Raw genomic sequence first — 7,816 nt, 5'->3', positions numbered from 1 at the left:
ACTATATTCATTTTCATGTTCATCCCTATGTTTAGTCTCACATCTTTACTTTGGATTTTAAACTTTTCAGTTGTCAGGATTTTTTTTTTCTTTTGAAAAGTCTAAGTAATTCTTAACATCTCAAACATTATATTGTTACCCAGTACTGTTACAGGACATGAAATAATTCAAATAGGAGCAATATTTCTCCCCTAATTGAAAAGTCATTTCAGAAAATTTTATATATATATATATATATATATAATATATATATATATATATATATATATATATACTATTTAATAGTATAGTGCAAAGGTATTGACACTCTTCATTCCAAGAAATGAAATTCAGTCATAGGATGAGGAAGGACTAGATCCATAAAAAGATGTCAGTATCACAGTAGTTATATATCTATTTCAATTCTATGGACCTGTTAACTCCATCAACAGCAGTGCATTATAAAATTTAGGAGACAAATTAAGTATTCCAATAAACAGTGGGCCTATCTTTACACAAAATTGTTAATTAATGCATTGTACATATTTCTAAATAATTTCAAAGGCAGTAAGTAGGAAAAAATAAGAGGAAGGTATTTGTTGTGTCTTTGCCTTTATATTTCACTTTGTACCTAGCCTAAAGAAATTTCATCATTATCCTGTACCAAAACAATGCTAGAAGCACTTAAATCCTAAAGCAGCTTTAATTTATGTAGGAAAATGACACCTCTCAAAATATAGAAATGTGGATTTGAATCTTCCCTTCTCCCTGACTGGAAAAAGAAAAGAGCTGAAGACTAGGCAATTATTTTTCCATGGAATTATTTTGAAAAGTAAGAGTTGCACAACAATGTAATCTAGGGAGAGAGGCCTTGCCATGGTATTAGACAAACCCCAAATCGGTATCTGTGCTCACTTCTCCCATCACATCATATGGGACCAGTCACAAGGCTGAAGATTTGCTAGACAAAGATTAACACAAAGTTTACACTTTACACATTAACAGTGAGTGAGACAGTTTTCCTGTGAAAGCAAAAATGTCCTGCGAGTGCTGTGGCTGAGCACGTTTTTGAAAACTACTGGAAACCTTTTGCAGATGTAGCTCTGCATGACAGAGCCCAAGTACATGAGATGTACATCTGAGGGGGTCTCAAGTCTTAACTTGTCTTTACCTGTAGTTTTCCAATTTGAAGAAAACATCTGATATGAAAATATCTTGATTTTGATGTGGTAGAACTACTAAGAATTTTAAGTAGACAAATTCTAATGAGAAAAGTGAGACAGCTTCTTGGGTTGTGCTAGCAACTCTGCTTATAGGGGACCTCATAAATTTCAGGAAAATACTTTATGTTTTCTTTCATGAAGATCTTTAATTGTGAAAATTTAAAAAAAAATTTTTAAACATGACATGTTAAGAAAATGGTTTTTACACTGCAGTAAATTCAGTGTGTGAACAAAATGAAATATTTCCTGTAAATATTTTTTATTTTCTCTAGTTCAAAGACACATGGGACAATCCTTTCAAACAATTTTTCTATGGATGTGCATATATGAGATGAAATAAGGTTAAACTATCTTTGCTGCCCACTTCTGCCTGATTTACCTCAGGATAGAATTAATCCAAAAACTGTTGAGTGGTTTTAATTCTGTACTGTAACTACTAATAGGAATATATGAAAACAGTATATCAGTTACTGTTCTGCCAGAAATTGTTTCAGCATGATTTCCCTTTGCATATGACATTCTTTAATTTAAAAGAATGAACTTCCTATAAGAAAAAGTGCCATGATGTTGACATTTGAGATTCTTGACTCATTTCTTAATTTCATTTAATGTAATAAGCGTAATTTCACTCATCAATTTTTTACTTCCCTTTTCATATCTTTTCTTTGAGTTTTGGTTCACTTTTTCTTATTAATTCTGGATGTGACTATGTCATTTTTCTGACCAGTTGTTAATCTATAGCATACTACAAGTTTTCTGTAGCACTTCCAAGCTGTTTGCACTTTGTTTTCTTTACTCCAAAACTTTTCTTTCAGTAGTAGTAGATGTTCCCTAAAATATATATATCACAACTACGCTGCAGCACAAAATAATCTGCCCCAGATCAGAAAAAACTCTGTATGTGACAGTTTTTTCTTAAAACAGGACATCCAGAAACTGATGCACCTAGACAGTGACTATGTGTACAGAAAAAAAAGGGGGGAGCCAAAACAATATCTTGAAAGACAACTACCACCATCAGACCATGCATAAAACTGGAGAGCACAGTAAGGAGGATTCATTGGTTTCATGGTTTCCTGCCAACTCCTTATTTTTCAGATTTGGAATGAAGGTTTTCTGGGGTTTCTCTCTTTTTTTCTTTTTTCTTTAGGTTCTTACTTTTAAAGGTTAAAACATAATCAAAACAATTCTTCTCTCCTCAACTGGATATTACTCAAAGAAAGCACATTAGTAGTATGTATCAAATAAGATACTTAATAAGACTCCAGGATTCAACAAATATCAAAATCCATATAACTCTGTGGTTATAATCCTTTAAAGAAATAGATGAGAAGTCACTTGCTCTAGAATTACAGTTCTAAGAAACTCGAGTTACTGTACTGGGTGGCTAGTGTGATTTTGATTGTTCACCCTAGCTATTCAGAAGCCCTTTACAATTTGAGTGTAAGCCTACAACATTTTCTTTGCAAACACATATTTGCAGTGCTTGATGGGTTGATAATCAAATTAATAGGGAAGACAGTCAGTCCTGCATAGAGTGTGTTGCCAAACTTGCAAGAGGCATGGGAGCGGTTCACATACTTTTGTTTTGGTTTTGCTGCCAGCTGCCGTACTGCTGTGCTGTTTAAAGACAGTGCCAAATACAGGGTTTTAAAGGTTCTCCTATAATTATATCAGATAGAGAAAGGGCAGGGCATGCTTTAGCACTGAATCCTTCCTTATTCATTTAGAGCCTGTCTTGAGCCTTCAGAAGTTTAACACCTTGCAGAACTGCCTTCCTAGCAAGGCCTCATGCTCATGTTCTCATTCTTCCAGCAGACAATATATTTTTTAAATGTATTATTGATTTTCAGGCATGGCATTAACCCCAAATTCCCTTATCTAGTAACTTTTTTAAAGTGAAATAATACTTCTATTCTCATTGAACATTGTGTTACCTTAATTGCCTTAAGCTTTTTTTATTGTCTTTAACAGAATTAAGTATCTAAGGGGAAACATGAGCAGCTAAGTGTTCCCCTGTTATCTGGCCTATATGCAGGACAACGGATTGAAATATTTACCACTGTGATGCCTGAGATACAGACTGAATTTATGTTGAGCGTGGCAGAAGGAATTTGATCAAGGAAAGACATGCTGGAGAGCTAGAAAACCTCTCTGAGTAGGCACTCAGGAGAGGATTTCTAAATCTTTTGTCCTTCGTTTCCTAGGAAGCTACTTTCTTCACCTCTTCTCTAGGCACTTCAAAACTTTTCTTTCAGTAGTAGATGCTTCCAAAATGACAGGAAGCTCTCTCTCTCATCATTCCTTCTCTACTGTCAGTTAAAGGCAGTCTAAAAACAGTCATTGTCTCTCTTGCATCTCATTTACTGTAACATCCTCCCACATGCTCTGACAAATCTTTTCACAAAAATTGTATACTTTCTAGACATTCTTAAGAATCAGGAAATTGCGCTGTACAAGTTTCTCTTTGTAATCATCTCCAGTGATTTCCTTTTTCTATTTTATAAAGCAAAGTAATCTAGTCTTCACTGTATGATCCTCCTTAAGCTAATAAACAAAGACTTTTTATTCTCATCAACTGCCATTTCTATTATGACAATACAACTAACCTCAATTACTTGTATTTTCAAAAACCCCACATTATGGTCTCCTATCCTTCCTGCTATTTTTGAAAAGACAGATGACAGGACTGTTTGTTTTAGTGTCTTACTCCAAATCTCATCATGAAACTCATGACACCCTGAACATATAGCATGATCACTATGAAAACGATGAGCAAAATAATCTAGCCACTCAACTACCGTGAGCTGATACGATGTGCTCTAAAAACGCATTTTGGCAAATCTCTGAGCCTGTTATTCATTCCTTTTCTTGTCCTCTGAGTTAGTTAGTTAGATGTTTCTGGCAGCCAGTCTAGGTCTTGAATTCTTTTGTATACAGAGATAGTTGTAATATCTGAAATGTATCATAGCTGCATAAGCTCATCTCCTCATGCAGTTGTTGATGCCTTTCAACTTAATACATGCAGAGAGATAATACAGAAACAGCATTGTGAATAAGCCTCTTGGACATGGAAAACTCCTTCATACTTGCAGAACACTTAAGTTTCTTGTTAAGGAAAACACACATACCACATTAAGTATGTGGCCTGAAATCTGTCTTCTAATTACCTCATGCAAAGCTGGACATTTGTGGCATTTCTCTAGTTTTGTTTTCCACCCGTTCTTCTTAGTAGAAGTTGGGGAAATGCACTAAGCTGCCTACCAGAGCACACAGGCTGCTCAGCTGTGTTTTTATGCCCTGCTACATGCATTGGCCGACACCATTCACAGGTGTGATGCCACTTAGTTTTCATAGCAAATTGGATAACACCTGGCAGAGAACGAAAAGATGGTAACAAAAAATGAATGTGTCATATTTCTGAGAGGTCATATTTCTGTCTTCTTTACAAAACCAGATTAAAACTACCTGGAGTTCCTTCACACTGATGCCACTGTGGTCTGAGGAACAGTGCAGCATAAGGCACGGACTTAGTAAATGGGGGGAAATGGAAGAGAAGCCACAGTCATAAAAGGAAAGCAGAAAAAGACATGTTGCTAGCTAAGAGGTCTACTAGAAAGCAAAAAATGAAATTACATCCTGTGCACATATAACCTGTAGGTGTTAATAAGCATTCAACAGTGCACCCTTGTGCAGGAGTTTGTGTGGAAGATTTAACCTGAACAGTTTCAGCATCTAAGACGTTACTTAGCAGTATTATTATTCCTTAACTTTGAACAGAAAAAGCATGGAATTACTTGTCTCTCAAAGCACCAAAATCAAATATTCATGGATTCATTTAGTATCTTTTCATGCCTGTGATTTCAGATAACAGTTAGTTTTTGGTAATGGTTGATAATAGTGATACTTTTGAGTCTAGCTAATGTATTAGGTAAAAAATCCTTAGGGCAAGGATTAGTGCAAATTTCATTTTGGTGAAAAAAAACCACAAATATGATAAGATTTGGTTTGACTCCTGACCACTGAATAATGCACCCTTATTAACTGTCTCACATTTCCTTAAATCAGCATACCAGCTTAAATCAGCATATCAGTATACACAGAATTAAGGTACCCAAGGCATATACTCAGTCTTCTGTAAACTGGCCACTTAGGAAGACAGATCATTTATGGTATGCTTCTGCCTGTTGTGCCAGCTCTTCCAACTTTTTATGCGAAGTTGGGTATTTTTTTTCTTGAGGTTGGGTTATTTGAAAAGGTGGACCATTGAAAAACTGGCAATGGAAGGCCTCATGTTTCTATGAAAGTTTTCTTTTAAATTGAAGGAAAGGTTCAAAAACTGTCAATTTATGAATCAGAGAGGAAAAATATTTCATAACTACTCCCTACCCCCCAAGTTTCACGAAGAAGATTGAGATGCTAACTCTGGATTTCTAGCAGATATCTACAAGGAGCTTCTTCCTATGGGCAATATTTTATCTTTCATGCAGTTGGTCAAATTAAAAACTTGTGGTGGTAAAGGACTATGTGGCAACAAATTTCTTAAGAGTACCTGTAGTGAGTTGGCAACAAATCCATTGTAGTTTAAAAGAGCAAAGCACACATATCCCTTACAGCCAAATGATCTCTGCTGGCTCCATCTTTCTATTACTTCCTCCTGCATTTGGAGGATTGTTACATCCTGTTCTAGTTAGGAACACTCTCTCTTATACCAAATATATTTTTCCAAGGTTATGGGTATCAGTGTGGATCCTTTTTTTGCCATCTTGGAAGATGTGTCATTTAGATTCTTGAATGGAATAATGGCAAGAGTCTGTTCAGCCAACAAAAACAGGTTAGAAACCCTGGGTTAGTTTATCAGAATACTTCTAAATAATTTCAACCTATGATACCCAAGACTGTATTCAACCAAGCTGATCATTGGACACAGACTTATAAGCTTTGTTTTATGGAAACAGTGTGTGCACTTGGATCTGAAAGCATTCCAGCATCTCTGAAGAGTCCAAATTGTTCTTAACATTCATGCCAAATTATCAACAATTTAGAAAACTGTTGCCAAAGGTCATTCCAAGTACAGCTGTTTGAAATACAGTGGGGTTTATTGATCTTTTCCTTTGCATAGGTCTTTTAAAAAATATTACATTGGGGAAATAAAGACCCTGAAAAATGCTAATCATTGCCATAGGAGAGGAAAGAGGGGAGGGGCGGTATCAGGGTTAAATTGAGGGTGAAAGACTCCATTGCAGTGCTATTGTTAGGTCTCTATGTGGTAATACTGCTCTCATGATGTGACTTTAACCTAGCACTGTACTTGTGTCCCAACAGATTAGGGAAGCTGGCTCAGCTGGTTGGGACAGAACTCATTAGGCATGGGACTTTAGGTGGCATAAATTTCACAGCTCCAAAGCAAACTGGAGTCCTCCCAGAAACACAGGTATCATATTCTAACAAATCACTAATCCCAGAGGCCATCTTTGATTGCTCTTATAAACGGTGAATCATGATCTTTAGGAAAACTTAATGGCTGTGATCCAATTTAGCAGCTGGATTATATTAGTTCACTTTTTTAAGGACAAAGGTTATAATAGCGAGATCTTGTGTTACTCAGTTAGGTAACATAGTTACCTTAATGGTTCTGTAACAGTTTGCTGGGTGTTAGGAGCGATGTAGTTTCTTTCTTCTAGGTAATAAAAAAGAAGGGAATTCCATAGATAAAGGCAGACTAGTAGAAAAGAAAAGAGAGAGAGAGCGAAACAGGCACACCATTACTGAGAAACAAGAAGAAATTACAAGACATTAATGATAGAGATGCAGTCGAGTCAGAGTACTTTACAGCCTTGAAAGCAGAAGTAAAATGTTTAAACCTGATACACCAGGCAGAAGAAACACAGAGAACATAAAAGACAAGTGTGTGTGTTAACACACACACACACACTTGTGTGATGTACATGTTTAGACAGCTTAGGACTGAAATGATGGATTTTTCCTGCCTACCCAACACTCCACAACATTGCATTTTCTATGGGATAACATTCATGAATCTTGTAACAAGCTAATGCACGAGAGCATGTATTGCAGCTTTTCAATCATTAAGGGTGCTCTTATTTCAACTGCATGGTCTCATACATTTGTATTGAGAAATTTTATTTGCATACAGTTCACACTAATGTAGCAGACAGAATTTGGCTTATAAGCTGTAAAAGCAGTTAAACGCTTTAAGGTATAAGCTACATTAACCACAGACCTGAAAATTTCTCGAAAGCACTTATCTTGACACATCTAACATCTGCAACATTTAATGGTTGCTCTCTTTGCAAGTAGATTCTGCTCACAACCAGAGAGGGAGAAGGCTGGTGGGTTGTTTTGAAGTGAGAAGTGCCCTATGTTTATTTTTTTCGAGGCTGTCCTCCCCCTGCTCCTCATGCAACTTGGGCCAACCAAAACTCACACAGCCTCAGGAGCTGCCAACAGCCCTTATCAGAGCTCGGAGCAGCTTCTCACGCGATTTACATACACAAAAACACACACGCACAAATCCCCCTCTCCACCGAGTGGAGCTGTAGCTGCCCTGGGACCCTTTCTCCGGGGGACGCCACAAGGCTGTCCCCTCCGGA

The sequence above is a fragment of the Aphelocoma coerulescens genome, chromosome 4 (assembly GCF_041296385.1).
Source record: "Aphelocoma coerulescens isolate FSJ_1873_10779 chromosome 4, UR_Acoe_1.0, whole genome shotgun sequence".
NCBI classification, from domain to species: domain Eukaryota; kingdom Metazoa; phylum Chordata; class Aves; order Passeriformes; family Corvidae; genus Aphelocoma; species Aphelocoma coerulescens.
The sequence above is the reverse complement of the archived record's forward strand: the minus strand, read 5'-3'. Positions refer to the sequence as shown.